General features: G+C 39.0%; 2 long non-coding RNA genes across 10 annotated transcripts in view; one reads left to right on the top strand and one right to left on the bottom strand.

The window, feature by feature from the left end:
• The window catches only part of LOC122459785, a 107,133-nt gene extending 93,625 nt beyond the window's left edge, over positions 1-13,508 (bottom strand). Inside the window, exons 1-3 of the long non-coding RNA XR_006280704.1 lie at positions 13,378-13,508; positions 9,615-9,662; positions 8,840-8,909 (exon numbers count right to left, since the gene is read on the bottom strand). This is a non-coding gene — a long non-coding RNA (uncharacterized LOC122459785). The remainder of the gene's footprint in view (positions 1-8,839; positions 8,910-9,614; positions 9,663-13,377) is intronic.
• The window catches only part of LOC122459784, an 80,557-nt gene that overhangs the window by 13,557 nt on the left and 47,298 nt on the right, over positions 1-19,702 (top strand). The window contains exons 2-3 of one of the 9 annotated variants that reach the window (XR_006280700.1): positions 11,814-11,914; positions 13,226-13,378. The exons of 7 other annotated variants lie outside the window; for them this stretch is intronic. This is a non-coding gene — a long non-coding RNA (uncharacterized LOC122459784). Of the gene's footprint in view, positions 1-11,813; positions 11,915-13,225; positions 13,379-19,702 lie in introns of those variants that run through there. One more of the 9 variants, XR_006280693.1, reaches the window with a different exon arrangement.

Genomic DNA, 19,702 nt, shown 5'->3' with positions numbered 1-19,702 from the left:
TAAGGGGCAAACCCATCCTCCCCAGCAGACGGAGGATTCACTGGCAGCAGAATCAGTGTGATTTAACTGCTTCAAAGTGGACTGGGTGCACAATGGCTACACTGGGGATCCTACACGTGCTACCTATGCAACTACTTAATGGGGAAAATTGTGAAGAGGCACGTGGACAGTTCTGGAGGCTCTATTCATATCCTCTCACCCTGCTCCCCTCACCAGAAGTGACTATAAAAAGGCCTTGAGCGTCTTCTCCAGTATCCAATCTCCAGTATGATAAGATTGCTCTCCTTGGCATCCTCATTCCCCACTCATGATGATGATTAAGAAGTATTTATTTTATGGTATTTACCCATAGCCCTAATGTGCTGAGTGCTGTACATATAAGCCTAGATATTATGGAAAATGTTGGATATTTGTGATGACAGTGCCAAGCACTGGAACTTACTGTTTTTGGGCAGACTTGTGATTTCTCTAAAACCACATTTTAAAAAAAATTAGGTTAGAATCATGGAACCATAGGGTCAGAAGGGACTGCAAGGGTCATTTAGTCTAACCATTACCAAGATGCAAGACTTGTTGTATATAAACCATTCAAGACAGTGCCTATCCAGCCTCTTTTTGAAAACCTCCAGTGAAGGAGCTTCCATGACTTCCCTAGGCAGTCTAGTCCATTGTTGTACTGTTCTTACAGTTAGGAAGTTTTTCCTGTGATTTAATCTAAATCTGCTATGCTATTGTTTGAACCCATTGCCTCTTGTCCTGCCCTCTGTGGCAAGAGACAACACTTTTTCTCCATCTTGTTTTATGGCACCTTATCAAGTATTTGAAAATCTCTATTATGTCCCCCCTCCCCAATCTCTTCCTTTCCAAACTAAAATACCTAGTTCCTTTAGCCTTTGCTCATATGGCTTGTGTTCCATCCCTTTGATCATCTTTGTCGCTCACCTCTGGATCCTTTCCAGTTTCTCTACATCCTTTCTATACAACAGTGACCAAAACTGGATACAGTAGTCCAGTTGAGGCCTAATCTGTCCCAAGTAGAGCAGTACTATCACCTCCCATGACTTACATGCTATGCCTCTGTTAATGCAATCCAAAATTGTATTTGCTTTTTTTGCAATGACATGTGCATCATACTTTAGAAAGGTCTTGGGAGCAATGGGTGCACCACCTGGAGTCAGTTGGGGGATCAGTGCCTTAGTATTACTGTGAGCCTCACTCCTTCTCTTCTTCCAGCTGTGACTTTCTAAATCCTAGGGTGAGGAAAGAGGCTCAAAATAGCACTGATTTTTTTTTATTGTTTGCTTTGGCCATGGTAAGAGTTTCAGCTTGTATTTTGGACCATATTTAAGGCCAAAGGAAATATCCACAGCTGCCAAAAAATGCTGTCACTGAAGTCAGTGGAACTAGAATGATTTACAGTAGGTATGGGTCTAATACAAAATGTGAACAATTCCTTCCCTTTTATTTATTTTTTTGGTTTTAAGTGTGGCTCTTGGTGTGAATTGGCTAATGCACGTGTGACTGGGATCCCAGTAGGGAGCCAGCTGAGATCACTCAATTAGGGTGAACTGCAAGGAATGGCACAGACAAACCCCAAAGCTGGTGGATATTTCAATACGTAAATTTACCAAGCCAGCATAAACCAGCCCTTTATTACCTTTATCACTGGTTGTCCAAAAACCAACAACACTGTTCCCATAAAGTAACCAGCCTCCAGCCTTCATCCAGGTACCCAAGTCAAATATGAAGATTTCTGAAAATCTTATTTCATCATATAAAATAAAAGGTTCTACCAATCCCAAAGGATCGGACACATTACCTCCCAGGTTATTCCAGTTCTTACCCAAATACATGCATATAGCTAATTTTTGTTAACTAAACTAAAATTTATTTTAAAAAATCGAGCATGTTTAAAAGATCAATTTACATACAGACATGAGTTCAATTCTTGAGGTTTAGATTCATAGCAGAGATGGTGAGCTTTGTAGTTGCAAAAAGTTCTTTTAGGTTATAGAATTTAGTTCATTGGACTATGTCCAATATCACCTTTAGGGAGTACCAGCATAACTGGGACCTTAATCTTGTGGCTCAAACTTCCCCTGGTGAAGTTTAAGCAGATCTGAGATGAATACAGCAATATCCCATGTTTACAATTCATTTAAATGCTAGGATGTTCTTTTGATCTTTGAATTAACAGAATACATCATAGATAGGGACTGTTGATTACATTGTTGACCACTACCCATATACAGAAACACAAACATTATCTCCCTATTTGCCTTTCAGGGTTGAATTTGAGTCATTTATTCTACAGGATGTTTAACCCTTTCTGGCCATGCATCACAGCACTTCAAACACTTCATCTTATGTCAAATATTCAGTTTCTACTTACGTTAATTTCAAAACTTGCTGAGATCTTGTGAGGCTTAATGAGATCCTCAGGAGCACAAAGTATTAGAAAGTGCAACGTATTTATTATGATGGTGATGAGGATTATTACTAATAAGACATTTCTATTATTCCTGGGATGATGTGGACTCCCCTGGTAGCTAATTTAAAGACAAATCTTGGTTGATATTTACTCAAGAATCTGTATAGTGTACTGCTAACTTTCATAAGGCAAATTATGGGATCTAATCCTGTCATAAAGTGTTTGGAGTTTTAAAATAATTATTGTTTCTCATAATGTGAGCAGAATTACCATCACTTGATTGTTTAGAAAACTAGAGGCTATCTGCTCAACAAAATTAAAACATATCAAAATATTCAAGTTAAAAAGATAGCCCTAGAAAGATGGACTATCACAGTAAAAAAAAGCAAGGTGAAAAAAGTTAGAAGCTGAAGTGGCTACAAGACACTAAATACAAGTAGGACCTGATCCTGCAGTTGATTGCTTGTGAATCCACCCTAGCACCCACATAGAATTCTACTGACTTCAGCAGTCTCCAGCCCCGTCTGCCATGCACCACCTGGAGTCAGTTGGGGGATCAGTGCCTTAGTATTACTGTGAGCCTCCCTCCTCCTCTTCTCCCAGCTGTGGCTTTCTAAATCCTAGGGTGAGGAAAGAGGCTTAAAGTATCACTGATTTATTTTTTTAAAATTTTTTTTTATTGTTTGTTTTGGCCACAGTAAGAGTTTCAGCTTATATTTTGGACCAAATTTAAAGTGTTGGCTTTGATTCACAAGCTCTAAATAGATTCATAGATACTAAGGTCAGAAGGGACCATTCTGATCATCTAGTCCGACCTCCTGCACAGTGCAGGCCACAGAATCTCACCCACCCACTCCTATGAAAAACCTCACCTATGTCTGAGCTATTGAAGTCCTTAAATCATGGTTTAAAGACTTCAAGGAGCAGAGAAGCCTCCCTCAAGTCAACCATGACCCATGCTACAGAGGAAGGAGAAAAACCTCCAGGGCCTCTCCAATCTGCCCTGGAGGAAAATTCCTTCCTGACCCCAAATATGGCAATCAGCTAAACCCTGAGCATATGGGCAAGATTCACCAGCCAGATACTACAGAAAGTTCTTTCCTGGGTAACTCAGATCCCATCCATCTAATATCCCATCTCAGGGGATTAGTCCTTTTTACCCTGAATATTTAAAGATCAATTACTTACCAAAATCCCATTATCCCATCATACCATCTCCTCCATAAACTTATCAAGTAGAATCTTAAAACCAGATAGATCTTTTGCCCCCACTGCTTCCCTTGGAAGGCTATTCCAAAACTTCACTCCTCTGATGGTTAAAAACCTTCATCTGATTTCAAGTCTAAACTTCTTGGTGGCCAGTTTATACCCATTTGTTCTTGTGTCCACATTGGCGCTGAGCTGAAATAATTCCTCTCCCTCGCCTGTATTTATCCCTCTGATATATTTATAGAGAGCAATCATATCTCCCCTCAACCTTCTTTTAGTTAGGCTAAACAAGCCAAGCTCCTTAAGTCTCCTTTCATAAGACAAGTTTTCCATTCCTCGGATCATCCTAGTAACCCTTCTCTGTACCTGCTCCAGTTTGAATTCATCCTTTTTAAACATGGGAGACCAGAACTGTACACAGTATTCTAGGTGAGGTCTCACCAGTGCCTTGTATAACGGTACTAAAACCTCCTTATCCCTACTGGAAATGCCTCTCCTGATGTATCCCAAAACCGCATTAGCTTTTTTCACAGCCATATCACATTGGCAGCTCATAGTCATCCTATGATCAACCAATACTCCAAGGTCCTTCTCCTCTTCCATTACTTCTAATTGATGCGTCCCCAACTTATAACGAAAATTCTTGTTATTAATCCCTAAATGCATAACCTTACACTTCTCACTATTAAATTTCATCATATTACTATTACTCCAGTTTACCAGATCATCCAGATCCTCCTGTATAATATCCCGATCCTTCTCCGAATTGGCAATACCTCCCAGCTTTGTATCATCTGCAAACTTTATTAGCACACTCCCACTTTTTGTGCCAAGGTCAGTAATAAAAAGATTAAATAAGATTGGTCCCAAAACCGATCCCTGAGGAACTCCACTGGTAACCTCCTTCCAACCTGACAGTTTGCCTTTCAGTAGGACCCGTTGCAGTCTCCCCTTTAACCAATTCCTTATCCACCTTTTGATGTTCATAATGATCCCCATCTTCTCCAATTTAACTAATAATTCCCCATGTGGCATGGTATCAAATGCCTTACTGAAATCTAGGTAAATTAGATCCACTGTATTTCCTTTATCTAAAAAATCTGTTACTTTTTCAAAAAAGGAGATTAGGTTGGTTTGGCATGATCTACCTTTTGTAAAACCATGTTGTATTTTGTCCCATTTACCATTAACTTCAATGTCCTTAACTAATTTCTCCTTCAAAATTTTTTCCAGGACCTTGCATACTACAGATGTCAAGCTAACTGGCCTGTAGTTACCCGGATCACTTTTTTTTTCCTTTCTTAAAAATAGGAACTATATTAGCAATTCTCCAATCATTCGGTACTACTCCTGAGTTTACAGATTCATTAAAAATTCTTGCTAATGGGCTTGCAATTTCAGGTGCCAATTCCTGTAATATTCTTGGATGAAGATTATTTGGGCCCCCCGATTTAGTCCCATTAAGCTGTTTCAGTTTCGCTTCTACCTCAGATATGGTAATATCTACCTCCATATCCTCATTCCCATTTGTCATGCTACTATTATCCCTAAGATCCTCTTTAGCCTTATTAAAGACTGAGGCAAAGTATTTGTTTAGATATTGGGCCATGCCTAGATTATCTTTAACCTCCACTCCATCCTCAGTGTTTAGCGGCCCCGCTTCTTCTTTCTTAGTTTTCTTCTTATTTATATGGCTATAGAACCTTTTACTATTGGTTTTAATTCCCTTTGCAAGATCCAACTCTACTCGACTTTTAGCCTGTCTCACTTTATCCCTACATGTTCTGACCTCAATGAGGTAGCTTTCCTTGCTGATCCCTCCTATCTTCCACTCCCTTTATGCTTTCTGCTTCTTCTTAATCACCTCTCTAAGATGCTTGCTCATCCAGCTTGGTCTACAACTCCTTCCTATGAATTTTTTCCCCTTTCTTGAGATACAGGCTTCTGATAGCTTCTGCAGCTTTGATTTAAAGTAATCCCAGGCCGCCTCTACCTTTAGATCCATAAATTCTTCAGTCCAATCCACTTCCCTAACTAATTTCCTTAATTTTTGAAAGTTAGCCCTTTTGAAATCAAAAACCCTAGTTGCAGATTTATTTTTGTTAATCCTTCCATTTAGTTTGAACTGAATTAGCTCATGATCACTTGAGCCAAGATTGTCCCCTACAACCATTTCTTCTATGAGGTCCTCGCTATTCACCAAAATTAAATCTAAAATGGCATCCCCTCTAGTCGGTTCAGCAACTACTTGATGAAGGAATCCATCAGCTATCGCATCTAGGAAAATCTGAGCCCTATTATTATTACTAGCACTGGTCCTCCAGTCTATATCTGGGAAGTTAAAGTCTCCCATGATCACGCAGTTTCCATTAGTATTTACTTGATTAAAGACATCAAAAAGGGCTCTATCCATATCCAAATTAGATCCCGGAGGTCTATAGCACACTCCAAGCACTATCGTAGGAGAGGCTTTACTAGTTATCTTCCCCAATGTAATTTTTGCCCAGACGGACTCTGTCTTATCCATTGCATCGCTTCTTATTTCTTTACATTCTACCTCATCATTGATATACAATGCTACTCCACCACCTTTACCTTTGTTTCTGTCTTTCCTAAACAGCACATACCCTTCAATACCTGTAGTCCAGTCATGATTACTATTCCACCATGTTTCTGTTATCCCTATAATATCTGGTTTCACATCCTGCACCAGTAGCTCTAGTTCCTCCATTTTGTTACCTAGGCTCCTCGCATTGGTGTATAAACATCTTAATTTTTGCTGTTTGGCCTCGCTCACATTTTGTACCCTATTAGGCACAGTCATTCTACAGCCAGTATAACCTATTAGACTAGTATCCACACTGCCCTCGCTCCTTATATACATTCTCCTACCCACAGCTATATCCTTTCTTACTTCGTCTTCTTCCCTCTCTCCCTAAATGGCTTAGGGACCTTGGCACTTGTGATTTCCTCGTACCATAGGGCACAGGCACTCAAGCTGGACCATTCTCATTTTGAGCAAGAGGGATGACAGTAGATCATTCACAGCTCAAGATTAGGCTTTCCTCAAACCCAGGGAACAACTTCCTATGCAGGTTGTTGAGTTGGGCTTTTGACAGACATCAGATCTGTGAGTGGGAGGAGAATTTTTTTTCAGTGGGCAGTCTCATTTTATTTGGTTTTGTAATTTATTTCAGGGTCACCTAGAACACTGGATAGAATATTTTATTTTTTGCATAAATCAAATAAAGTGGGTTGCTGTACTGATCCCTATTGCAACACAGTTTCCTAGAGCTGGTCAAACCATTTCAAAATATTTGACAAACAACAAGACAATTTTTTCATGAAAACCTTTGCAAAATATTTCCCCATTTTCAATCAGCTTTGGGGTTTATTTTTTTATTAAATGAGTGTTTTGGTTTATGTTGCATGTATTTTGCAGAATAGGAGCAGCCAGAAACTGCTTCAATAAATAAATATTTTTCTCTATATTGAGATTTCATCACTTATAAAATATATGTATGTGAATGTAGAAAATTGGGAAGAGGGAAGGAAAATGTGTATTTTGATATTTGATTTCCTGGAGCCCTTTTATATTACTTTACTATATTCTGTTTAAAATAATTCATCTTCTAGTGAAAATGTTTCCTATGATCTAAATCAGTAACTAGTTCACTAATATTTATAACTGTCTAGAGATGCTACAAGGCGAAATTGTGTGCCCTGTGTGCATGTTAATCCTGGATATGGTGGAAAATGACTAATAATGATATACAAATTAGAAAAAGATGATTGAAACCAAGAGCTGATGTGATCAATGCACTCGAAATAGATCTCAGTGGCTCAAGTGCTCATCGTCTAAACACATGCTCCTAAGGTTGGCAGCCCAGTGAAAATGATGTGTAGGAAATTGGTGCAACGTGCTGATTTATTATATGCTAATAGAGAAATCCAGATGGTTCAAATTAAATCCTAAATCAGAAACAAATCATCAAGCCTCCCCCACCCAATGCAGAGTCATTGAATCATTTAGTGGCCTCTTCTGTGACCTCAAAGTTGTAAAAATTAAACAATGTTAGGGACTGCTGTTGTGAAGGGCTTCTGGCTGCTGAAAGCGGTGCTGATTCTCCTATAGTTGGCTGTTAATTTAAAAACCAAGGGGAGGGATCACAGCAATTAGTTCATGTTGGCTCCTAACTGCATCAGGGTGAATAATGTTGGAGCCTCAGTCTGTGCTTTTTTCCCCTTAGAAGCTGGATACCAGCAGTTCTTCTCATTTTAAAAAAAAAAAATCTTACTGTCGACTTGAACCAAAAAAAAAGAAGAGTCTATGCAAGACCGGAGAGAATAAAATGGGAATAAATAAAATATTTAAAAGGAAAGAACAGGTCACTTGAAGGCATATCTTCGCTTTGTATTAGAATGCTCACTGCTACTTAACCATAAACTGGTCCCCATTGGCTTATCCCATGTTTATGCTGCAGTGACAGTATGTGTGACACTCTCCTTTTCCCCTCCCCTATTTTGAGCAATGGAGAAGCATGAAAGCACCTCAATGTTTTGCTTAGGACTAAGTGAGGGCCTGGCAGTTTATACAGTAATAATCTTAGAAAATGTTTGGAATTGGTGCTTGAAGAATGAAAATAAAATAGAATCATACCCCTCCAGATAGGAATTGCTCACTGAGAGAACTCTTATGTATAACATATACAGAAATATTCTGTTCATACAACACACACCCCTCTGTCCTAGTGTGTTCTCCAGTGAATTATCTGAACTCCTATGTATCCAAATGTTTCTAATATCACTGAAACATCTTGGAGGAACGAGGTAGTACTGTGAGCCACTGAAGACAGCTCAAGTACTTCTCCAGTGTATTTCTTGAATTAGAATGATTTTCAAAAGTCCCCTTTAGTTTCTCTCAAAGATTAAAAAATGTGTAAAGTTTCTTTCGGTTCCATTTAATAGAGTACAGACCTGTCATTCTGAAATACACCAAGCCCTGTAGAGGGATTTGTTTCACTGCCCACAATTATGCAAATATTCAGGATTTGTCTAAGTCATCTGAGGTGATATACATCTGATTCTACTTTGTGGTACTAAGTCACAAATGTCATTAGCATCATGGGAGCAGTGTTAGGTAGATAAGTAGTTTAGAAAAGAATTTTCTCTGAAAAAAGAGAAATAATGATCACTTACCTAAAGTTTATGATCAGAATTATTACAGCTTCTTTAAAGGTTCTGAATGAGGAAGGGAGAAGGTTGGAGCCTACAATCAATAAACCCAAACAGAGAAATAGATATATAACAGTCTTCTGTTCACAGTATTATGCACATGTGACAAAGAATCTGTTTTACAAAATACATTTATATATAGAAGTTTTAGCTATGTAGTTACTACCCTGCACAGTCATTTTATTTATAGTTCCTTGCATTTTCTCACAATATACATGTAGCTTATTCATTGAATTAGTGTTATAGGGATACAGTTTCCTTTTCAGAGCAGCAGCCGTGTTAGTCTGTATTCGCAAAAAGAAAAGGAGTACTTGAGGCACCTTAGAGACTAACATTTATTTGAGCATAAGCTTTCGTGAGCTACAGCTCACTTCATCGGATGCATTCGGTGGAAAATACAATGGGGAGATTTATATAAACAGAGAACATGAAACAATGGGTGTTACCATATGGTAACACCCATTGTTTCATCACCCATTGTTTCATGTTCTCTGTTTATATAAATCTTCCCACTGTATTTTCCACCGAATGCATCCGATGAAGTGAGCTGTAGCTCACGAAAGCTTATGCTCAAATAAATTCGTTAGTCTCTAAGGTGCCACAAGTACTCAGTTTCTTTTCATATCACATTACATACAAACAGACTTTATTTTAGCTGGAAGCCCCACCTCTTATCCTCCATGTATGAAATTATGCTGCATACATCCGTAATCCAATATTCTTCTCAACCTCCACTTACCTTTTTTAACACTATTCAGCATTCCAGTTTTTTCTGCCCTCCTTATCCCTGAAAAAGAAAAGCTTTGCTTTTATTCCCATTTTATCCTGATGGGGGAAGATAGTAACAGGTGGAGTGCCAAAAGGATCAGCAGCATTAAATGGTCTTTTATTTAACTGTGCTATGTAAAATCCCAAGGATGAGGAAATCAGAGGATAGCACAGATGTGGGGCAAAGGGTAAGCAAATGAGTACTCTGGGATAAGATGAACAAAGCCACAAAAGGTTTGGAACCAGACTTCCAAATAGCTCCATGCTAGTTTTCAAGAGCTCAGGACCTGGGGTCAGGTTTTTCAGCGATCAGTGCTCAGTAGCTCCTGTTGTGCTGCTTCTGACCTGATTTTCAAAAGAGTTCTGCACCCACAGTGATGAGCTCTTGAAAATCCAGTCATTTGTTAGTGCTTAAATGGGAGTTGAACTCTTCTGAAACACTAGCCCCAATTGTGGGGCTGAGCCCTTCTGAAAATTCCATCCCTAGCAATTCATTGTAATTCATTTTAGCAATAATGAGATTAAGCACCAAAAATAAGTAGATATGGTCCCAAAACCAAATCCCAGATCTGAACACCTCAAACTTGATAAAAGTTTGAGTCCAGATCTGAGTTTTTCTCTCTGACTGGATCTCACAAAAACCCTGGATCTGTGCGTTGGGGAAAATCCAGATTTGTACCCAAATTTTGTTATTTAACCATGTCTTTAACATTAATCAGAGGGGCTAGTCTGATATTGAGGTCAGAAAATGATAGACCTGTAAAGAGCAACTGTGGATAACACAATGAATCCATATGTAGCATGACAGGTTTCAGAGTAGCAGCCGTGTTAGCCGTGTAGCTCACGAAAGCTTATGCTCTAATAAATTTGTTAGTCTCTAAGGTGCCACAAGTACTCCTTTTCTTTTTGCATATGTAGCATGTTTGGCAGCAAACACTCCATGTGTCAATGCAAAGTAGAAAACTGTAAAATTTATTTTGCCACTTGATGGCACTTGGAGACAAGCCGATAGTTGGAGCATGTTATTGGGTGTGCCATTCTGTGCACCAGATTTCTGAAAGGACACCAAAGAAATTGCATCAATACATACGTGCACTACCAGACTACATCAAGATTTAGCAGTACCAAATATTACAAGTGAAAGTTCGCTAGGGCCACATAGGGAAGCAAACTTTCTGAGGAGAAGTCTCATGCTGATTCATAAGCTTTTGAAAAGCATGGAATAAATTGCCAGTCAGCTGTTAGAGCTGATAAAAAAGACAAGACCGACCCCTTGACATCACTAGTCAATATTGCCTGGCAAGAAACCTATTGGCAGCAATGGAAAGACTGGAGACAAGTGCTGATGCCAGCATGATTTAAGGAGAAGCCTAGCCTAGAAGCAATTCAGGCAGAATTTACACAAAGGTCAGTTGAAATAAGAAACAAACTACCAGAACTGGCAATAGAAGCAAGTGGTATAAATCAGTTCAAGAGGGATTTACACAATTTATTATAAGGGAGGAGGAAATCTGGCAACATGGCTACTTACCCAGTAATAAATCATAGCTATAGTGATGGGGTGCAGATGAGGAAGAGAGTTGTTTTTAGGGTTAGCAGAATAGTTCTTCATGGACCATTTGCTATTCTCCCAGCACTTAAAAGATCTAGCCTAATCGGTAGAGTCATATCCATTACTCTGTTATTTCCTGTGGGACATATATCATCCCTCTGCTTCATGGTATATTTTAGACAGAATTATACCACTCATTTGTCAACTCTAGACATGAAGTCTGAGCACATAGACTTTGAACAGTGTTTATTATTCTCTCTAGAGCAGCAAAAGCTCCTGGTGTGCATATATGGCAAGACTAAGTCTCGTGAACCTTTGAAGTAGTCAACATATTAGTTACTTGAGCTACATTTCGACAGCACTTAGTAGAAGTCTTGCTATAGCTAGTGTTCTTGGGAATCCTGATGCTAGAGATATTTCTGGTGTATTCCAATGTGCTTTTATGAACTTCACTAGATCTAGTATCTGGACCATACTCCCTCTGGCACTAACCTGCTTTGCCTCCTGAGGCTGCTAATGCCACTGGCACTTGCCCTCTTTCTTCCTGCACTTCCACTAATCTGACTAATAGGGGAGTGAATTTTTTAAATCTCTTTTTTTCCCTCGGTTGCCTTTAAGAGAACAAGAATAAATCCTGTCCCAGCTTGTGCAGCAAGGAAAACTACAGATTTAACTGCTGCCTGGTAGGAACCCACAAGGAGAACCAGACTACAAGACTGGTGAGCATGTTGTTGAATCTCTGAGCTCAGCAAAGTATGCCCACCCTGATGATATGAAATTCTTAATGCTGACCTTGTTTGGCATGCCCAGATGGCTGGGAGCTAGACAATCCCCTACTTCTTAATCTGCAGACCAACAGACGAATTGTGCCTGGGCTGATGCATTAGGACCTGTTCTCCTACAGCTCTCGAGAGCTATAGTGACATACCAGCCTGCTTTTTCTATAGGTTTGGGAAAGAGGCTTCTTGTGCCCTCATTCCCTTCTGCCTCTCTTCCTTGCACACCAGTATGGCAGAGAGCAAGATTTAGCCCATAGTGTTTTCAGGAGACCCCCCAAATCTCAGAAGCTTCATTTCCATTGGAAGATTTCAACTACATAAGGATGGAGTGGTGCTATCTGGCTTGGATGTCTTAATGATGAGCTTTTTTAGAGGAAGGATGGTTTCCATGTTTGCTTTTTTTGGTGATGTGGACACGTTCACTTGGAAATGAAATGTATGTTTAACATCAAGACCACCCCAAGCCTTGAGATGTGTACTCTTTTTAGTAGGTTAGTATAAATGGGAATAAATTCCATGTGGGCCATCAAACTTCCATTGGATGATAATGAAACAACTTTCTCCTTCTCCCTATGAGGTTTTGCTAGGTTCTAAGCAGGTAGCTAGAAGGCTCTATCAGTACCATCCCCAAGTCATCCAGTCCACTTCAATTATATTTTGTGACAGCCCCCTGCAAGTGAGTTTTCTGACACAAAGATCCATAGCGTGTTTGTCTGTTTGCACTGGGCTAGATTCAGACATAGTGTGTGAGGCAGTTAAACTCACATAGGGCTCAATCCTGCAAGCTTGCTGAAAACTCTGGCTCTGATCCTGCAAAGCAGTCTGCTTAAAGATAAACAATTGCTCAACTGCCTGGCTAGATCGAGCCTGGAGTGTTCAGTACCTTGCAGGATTGAGTCCTTAGCACCTCATCAAAAAATGAATGGAGTTAATGAAAAGACTCCTGTTGACTTCAATAAGTTTTGGATTAGTTCTTTAAACTCTTCTCATGTGAAAGTTGCTTTTACCCTATGGGGCCAGAAAAATGTACTTTAATTTGAACCTTTTTCCAGTTCCTTAACAAGTAAGCTACATCAAACTTACATATGAAGAGAGTGTGTATAAATAGGTCTAAAGTGAACTAACACAGATCACCTCTGAATTCAGTCCACACCACTACAAATTACTGTACATTCATTATAGCCAGGCTGAAAGATATAACTATATAACTTATTTTGCTTTTTGGTTTTTGTTTTGTTGTTTATATCCAAGAGCACACTCCAAACTAATAAGAAAGATGCAAACTATACACAGGGTTCACTTAATCCACCATGGAAATGCAGCCAGCTCTGAAGTGAAACAAAGAAGCTATTTAACAATGCACAATAACATTGCACAACAGCAGAGACAGAAAAATACCTTACCCCGCTGAAGAGCTAAACGGAATTATAAAAGTAACATAGATGAGAATACCCAAGATGGAATATGGCCAAGACAGAGAGGTTAATACACCTCTTCTTGAAGAAAGTGCCATGGAATCTTTAATAAAATGAAGTGGCCAGAACAGCAGTTTTTCTTGTCATTGGAAAGAAAGCACCTCCAATAGCACAGTGTCACTAACATGATGTGGCACAGTAGTTTAATACTGACTCAGAGGGAAGAGTGTCACCTACTTGCTGAATCATCAGGACCTTCTCAGAGCACCAGGGATTTTTTCTCTTTTAATTTCAGTTGTTAATTTGGCCTGACTGTCTAATTTTTGCACATTAATTAGATCACAGCTCAAAATTAACACGGCTAGGCATAGCAATGTTTTGTCTTATCAGTGACAGAGTTCTCATCTCCATACACTGAATGAAAATGTACATACTTATCCCTGTAGCCTGCCCACTAAAATAAAGTTAATGTATCTAATTTTTAGTTATCTACAAATATACACTATATAGTATTCTTCTTTAATTCAGTGTTTTGAAACTTGGTTCACAGTTACCCATGGCATAAATAACATAACTTTGATGCCTTATCCTAAAAAGGTGGTCACTTCAAATGATGTTACTAGAGCTCTGTGGGAACTAGAATTTGTTTTGTGGGAAATTCTGCAGTTTTGAAACTTGATTAGTTTTGAATCGGAACAAAAACAACACTTTAAAATATCCTGAAAATGAAATTTCATGTTTCTTTTTGCATCTATCAAAATGTTTTTGTTTTTTAGACTAATTTTGTATAATAGAAAATAAATTTCTAAACAAAGTTATTTCAAAATGAAAAATCAATGTGCCATTCCAAAAATGTCAAAATGGAGTATTTTGACCTTAACAAAATGCTTTTCACTTTTTTCTGAAATGAAATTTGTCTTGTTTTTTGACAAAATAGCATTTTTGACATACGCTCCGTTGGAAAACATTCAACCAACTTTAGATGTTTGAGAAGGTAGAATTCTGACACTAATTAAAACAACAATTAAGTGATAACAATGCTGCCTTCTGCTTTGATCCCTACCATTATTCCATCTAATTCTTATCTTCATACATTGCATCCATTTTGTCTCTTGCTTAGTATTCCTTTAAGAACAGAGGTCTGATGAATTAAATCTTGACCTAACACTATCCTTCTCTTTTTTTAAAAAAATATTCTTTTAAGAAAACCAAGTTAAATTAAAATTGGTCTTTGTATAGTTACCAATGACCCACAACAAAAATTAAGGCCTAAGTTTAAATAAAATACACTAGGGGGCAGCATCTATTGGTAATAGCTGTCAATTCTTCTTAGGCACAGAGGATTTTCAATAAGGATGATTTTGTAAAGCAGAAGAAGCATTTGAAATTAGTGTCTGTTTCAGAAGACTAAGTAGAATTGCATACCCAATGCTCAGGGCTTGTGTACCTGGAAATGTGTTTGAGCCTTTTTCCTTCAAAAAGAAAATAGTGGTTAAAATGTCGTCTATACCCATGCTAATATCCATAAGTGTTCTGTGGAATGAGGCTTCTTCCATTTCCCTTCTCAATACAGATTTACTGTAACTGGTTCAAGGAATTCAGATTGGCACCTTGCATACAGCACAAGCACTATTTTTTTGGCTGTTTTCTTGGCCCTTCTTTTTCAGTGAAGATTCAGACCTTTTGGTGGAAGACTCAGTAGACAAATGGAGAATTAGTAAGATTATGATGACACAACAGCTATAAAGGAAAGTGAAATATAACTAATTTAGAGGGGAAGTGAGTCTTCCTGTTTATCAGGCATTTGAGTTAAACTGAATACTAGAACGGGTTTTAAGCAGTGTAAATAAAAATCAAACACCCCCACTCTTTCAGTTACAGGCTGAGAGTTCTCAACCACATAAGAGTTTTCCAAGAAGACCTCCAGCAAAACCAGGCAACATCAGACAGTCCAGATATTTCATTGCTCCACCCTGCCCTAACACTACTAGTGTTCATTAGTGTTCAAAGTTCATTAAATAAAAAATCTAGAACTTTATGCAAGATAATTCATAAAGGACACAAAACCAGTCTTTCACTCCTCAGCTCTCCTTTAAGAATAATGGAAGGTCCAAATATACCTTCCAATATTTCGGGGGGGAGATACTTAAATCCATATTCCTGTTTATTATTGAAAATTGCACACACAAAATTGCAGTATCACAAAATCTCTAATGATTTTTGTCATTACTAAAACAGTGCCATCAGTATTAAAAATCAAGGTTATAAAACTATATTTTGCAATTTTATTAAAAGTGATGGCCAACTTTTGACCTAACCATATGCAAGAAATGGAAAAAACTACGAACTTAGTGGTCATGTGACATCACAAACAACTCTTATCTTCGCTCACCTTCTCTCCACCTATTCTATCCAATCTCCCAGTTAGGGCTAGGGGAAAGTCCAAACCCCAGCTGAGCCAGCTGCATTTAGAGTTCCCTGAGCTGAGCCTCAATGTTTGATCCAACAAACAGGAAGCCAGATCCTCAGCGTAATTCTCATCAGGTCAAGACTTGTCCATTGCAACATTAAGCTGAGGCATCTCATGATGCACAATGAGAAGAGGGCTGGATACTTCTCTTCTCAGCCCAGGCCCAGGGAACAGCTCTCAGGAAAAGGCCAGCCAGGCAGGGAAGAGACTATCAGGAAATGCTTGTGACTGAACTATATTTAACAATCTTGTTTTCACTCTGTCAGAGAATTACCATATTATTAACAAGGTCCCATAACATAACAGGAATTAGTGTAGACAGTTTCCTTGCAACAAAGCCCGTTGCCAACTCTGTCCACATATCTATTCAGGGGATACCATCATAGGGCCTAATCACATCAGCCACACTATCAGAGGCTCGTTCACCTGCGCATCTACCAATGTGATATATGCCATCATGTGCCAGCAATGCCCCTCTGCCATGTACATTGGCCAAACTGGACAGTCTCTACGTAAAAGAATGAATGGACACAAATCAGACGTCAAGAATTATAACATTCAAAAACCAGTTGGAGAACACTTCAATCTCTCTGGTCACTCAATCACAGACCTAAGAGTGGCTATACTTCAACAAAAAAGCTTCAAAAACAGACTCCAACGAGAGACTGCTGAATTGGAATTAATTTGCAAACTGCATACAATTAACTTAGGCTTGAATAGAGACTGGGAATGGATGAGTCATTACACAAAGTAAAACTATTTCCCCATGGTATTTCTCCCCCCCCCCCACTGTTCCTCTGATATTCTTGTTAACTGCTGGAATTAGCCTACCTGCTTGTCACCATGGAAGGTTTTCCTCCTTTCCCCCCCCTGCTGTGGGTGATGGCTTATCTTAAGTGATCACTCTCCTTACAGTGTGTATGATAAACCCATTGTTTCATGTTCTCTGTGTGTGTGTATATAAATCTCTCCTCTGTTTTTTCCACCAAATGCATCCGATGAAGTGAGCTGTAGCTCACGAAAGCTTATGCTCTAATAAATTTGTTAGTCTCTAAGGTGCCACAAGTACTCCTTTTCTTTTTGTGATTTTAGTAATTACAAAAAAGTCATGACTAGCGCCGACTGCAGTGAAGCCGGGCGCTCTGCTGTCGTCTCCATATAGTTCTGCCAAATAATGCACCTAGGTCTTAATCTATTGGCTGCAACTTTTACAATGTGCCTACCCATTGGATCCTCTTAAGAATACCACGCTTGTTAGAAATGTGGTTTACAAATGTGAGTAGGCTGAGAATACCAGACTCATCTCACTTGTACCCTAAACAGGATATGAATAAGAGGCTTCAGAGACAGAAAGCTAGTGCATTAACCATTTTGTTACTTTCACCCAGGTTTATTTGATTTGTTCAGGTTTTTAATTTTGAGGGTCAGTTTATTACCCAAAAATATGCAGTTCCCTCAATTAGTGGTATAAAATAGCTGCTAAAAGCAGGTTTATTACTTCTGTGCCAGTAAATGGGCCCCATTAGGATTAAAGAGAATATTCTTAGCATCTGTAAGTGTTCCTCCACCAACCATATTCCCCTACTGTAAGTGGTACAGATATAAATATAATATGAATAACCACATCTAGACTTAACAGCCAGCACTATTTACATATTTACACAACAGTGATATTTAAGCTTTATTTTCACCCTTTATAGCATCATGTAACCCTGCCGGGATCTAGATCAGATTACCCCTGTAGCAAACTTCTGTGTAAACAGGGTAATTTTGAGATCAGCATTAAAATAAGCTCTTCTTAGAAACCACCTGTCTGTGGAAATAACTGCTTTTCCCCCACACACTTTGCCAAGTCAGATTAGTTTTAAAAGAACTATCAAATAGGCAATCAAAATAACTCGATAATGCAGATTTTTATATGCCAATTTATAGGCTTTTTTGTGGCAATCACCACTATAGCTTCTGAGCCATTCATTAATATTATAGATATCCTCATGACTCTCCTTTGAGGTAGGGAAGTATTAGCCTCATTTTACAGATGAGGAATTGATACAGATTAAGGCCCTGATTTTCAGAAGTGCCATGAACCCACAGCTCCCAGTAACTTCACTTGGAATTATGGGTGCTCAGAGCATCTGCAAATCAGACCCTAAGGGTATGTCTATACTAGAACTGGAGCATGCCTCCCAGCCCTAGTAGACAGACATGCTCTAGCTCAACTCAAGATAGCATGCTAAAAATAGCAGTGTGGACATTATCATGTGGGCAGAGGCACAGGCTAGCCACACGAGCACAGACCCAGGGGGCTGAACAGGCTTGTACTTGGGTGGCTAGCTCATTCCACTATCATGCTGCAATAGCCACATTGCTATTTTTAGCATGCTAGCTTGAATGGACCCAGCATATATCTGTCTACCTGTGCAGGGGCGTTCATCCCCAGCTGCAGTGTAGACATACCCTCTTGTCTTGTGCAGGGTCATGCAGGAAGTCTGTGGTGGTTCTGGGATTAGAACCCAGTTTTTCTAAATCCAAGGCCAGTGCCTTAGCATGAAAACATTATTCTTATCTAATAAACCTATAATGTTATAGATTATTCAGATTATTCAATGTGGACAAGAGGTTTCAAATAGAGGTAAATAAATCCATGTTCATTAAAATAATCTAGATGTCCAGGCACCAGATTCACAGGTGCAATCATCTTTTTAAATACCAAGCGTGTCCTTGCAAAGAACTGCATGCACAAAAATAGACATATTTTCTTGCCATAACACCTAGAGACACTAACCCCATTGTGGCAGGTGCTGTATTCTTAACATTGTGTGTCTGAAAAGGGAATTATGTAGACAGAAAGTATTAGTGGAGTTGGAGTTCAACCAGGACACCACAGACAATGCCATTAACTCTTAATAAAAGTGTCATGGGACACTTTTAATTACCTCAGCTTTACTTCTCATGCGAATAGATACAGCTCTAGCAACAGAGTGTCCCAGGACATTGGTTCAGTAGCAACTTGGAAAGGCGTCGCCTGAATCAACTATACCACATTCTGTGCAATCTAGGTTGGGGTTTCCCAAGCTGCAGGGAGGTGACAACAATAGTAGTTCACAGGGTGCACAGAGAAAAGGTGAGGACAGTGAAAACTGCATCACCTTTCCTCCCTTGCACCCTGCATTGCACGTATTCCTGAGTCTGTAGGTAACATGTCAAGTAGTTCCTTAAGGGCCACACTCTTCCTTCCCATGTCTGTAAGGTAGCCCCCAATTTCCCTTGATGCCGGAGCTAGTCATGTGTAATAAACTGGAGCAGCAACAGCTTTGCAGCCCAGCTTGGCTTGGCTTTGCTTCTCTTCTCCCACAGCTCAGGCATGGGAGCACATTCAGACCAGCCTCTCAGAGCACCACAGAGTAGAGGAATATTTAAAGAAAATGGCTCAGTGGGCACATGAGCTATTAGTGCCTTCCTGTGATATTTTGTAACTTCTAGGTCCAAGACTCCCAACCAGAACCAGGAAGTGATAGAGTACAATAAAGAAAAACAGAAAACTTAATGCAATATTTAAAAACATCTAGAAAATAGGGCTGTCAAAAGATTTAAAAAAATAATCGCAATTAATCGCACGATTAAACAATAATAAATACCATTTATGTAAAATAGTTTTGGATATTTTCTACATTTTCAAATATATTTATTTAAATTACAACACAGAATACAAAGTGTACAGGGCTCACTTTATATTTACTTTTTATTACAAGTATTTGCACTGTAAAAAACAAAATTCAATTCACCTCATACAAGTAGTGTAGTGCAATCTCTTTATCATGAAAATTGAACTTACAGATGTAG

This window comes from Dermochelys coriacea, chromosome 4, assembly GCF_009764565.3.
Source record: "Dermochelys coriacea isolate rDerCor1 chromosome 4, rDerCor1.pri.v4, whole genome shotgun sequence".
NCBI classification, from domain to species: Eukaryota; Metazoa; Chordata; order Testudines; family Dermochelyidae; genus Dermochelys; species Dermochelys coriacea.
This window is presented reverse-complemented; position numbering and strand designations above follow the sequence as displayed.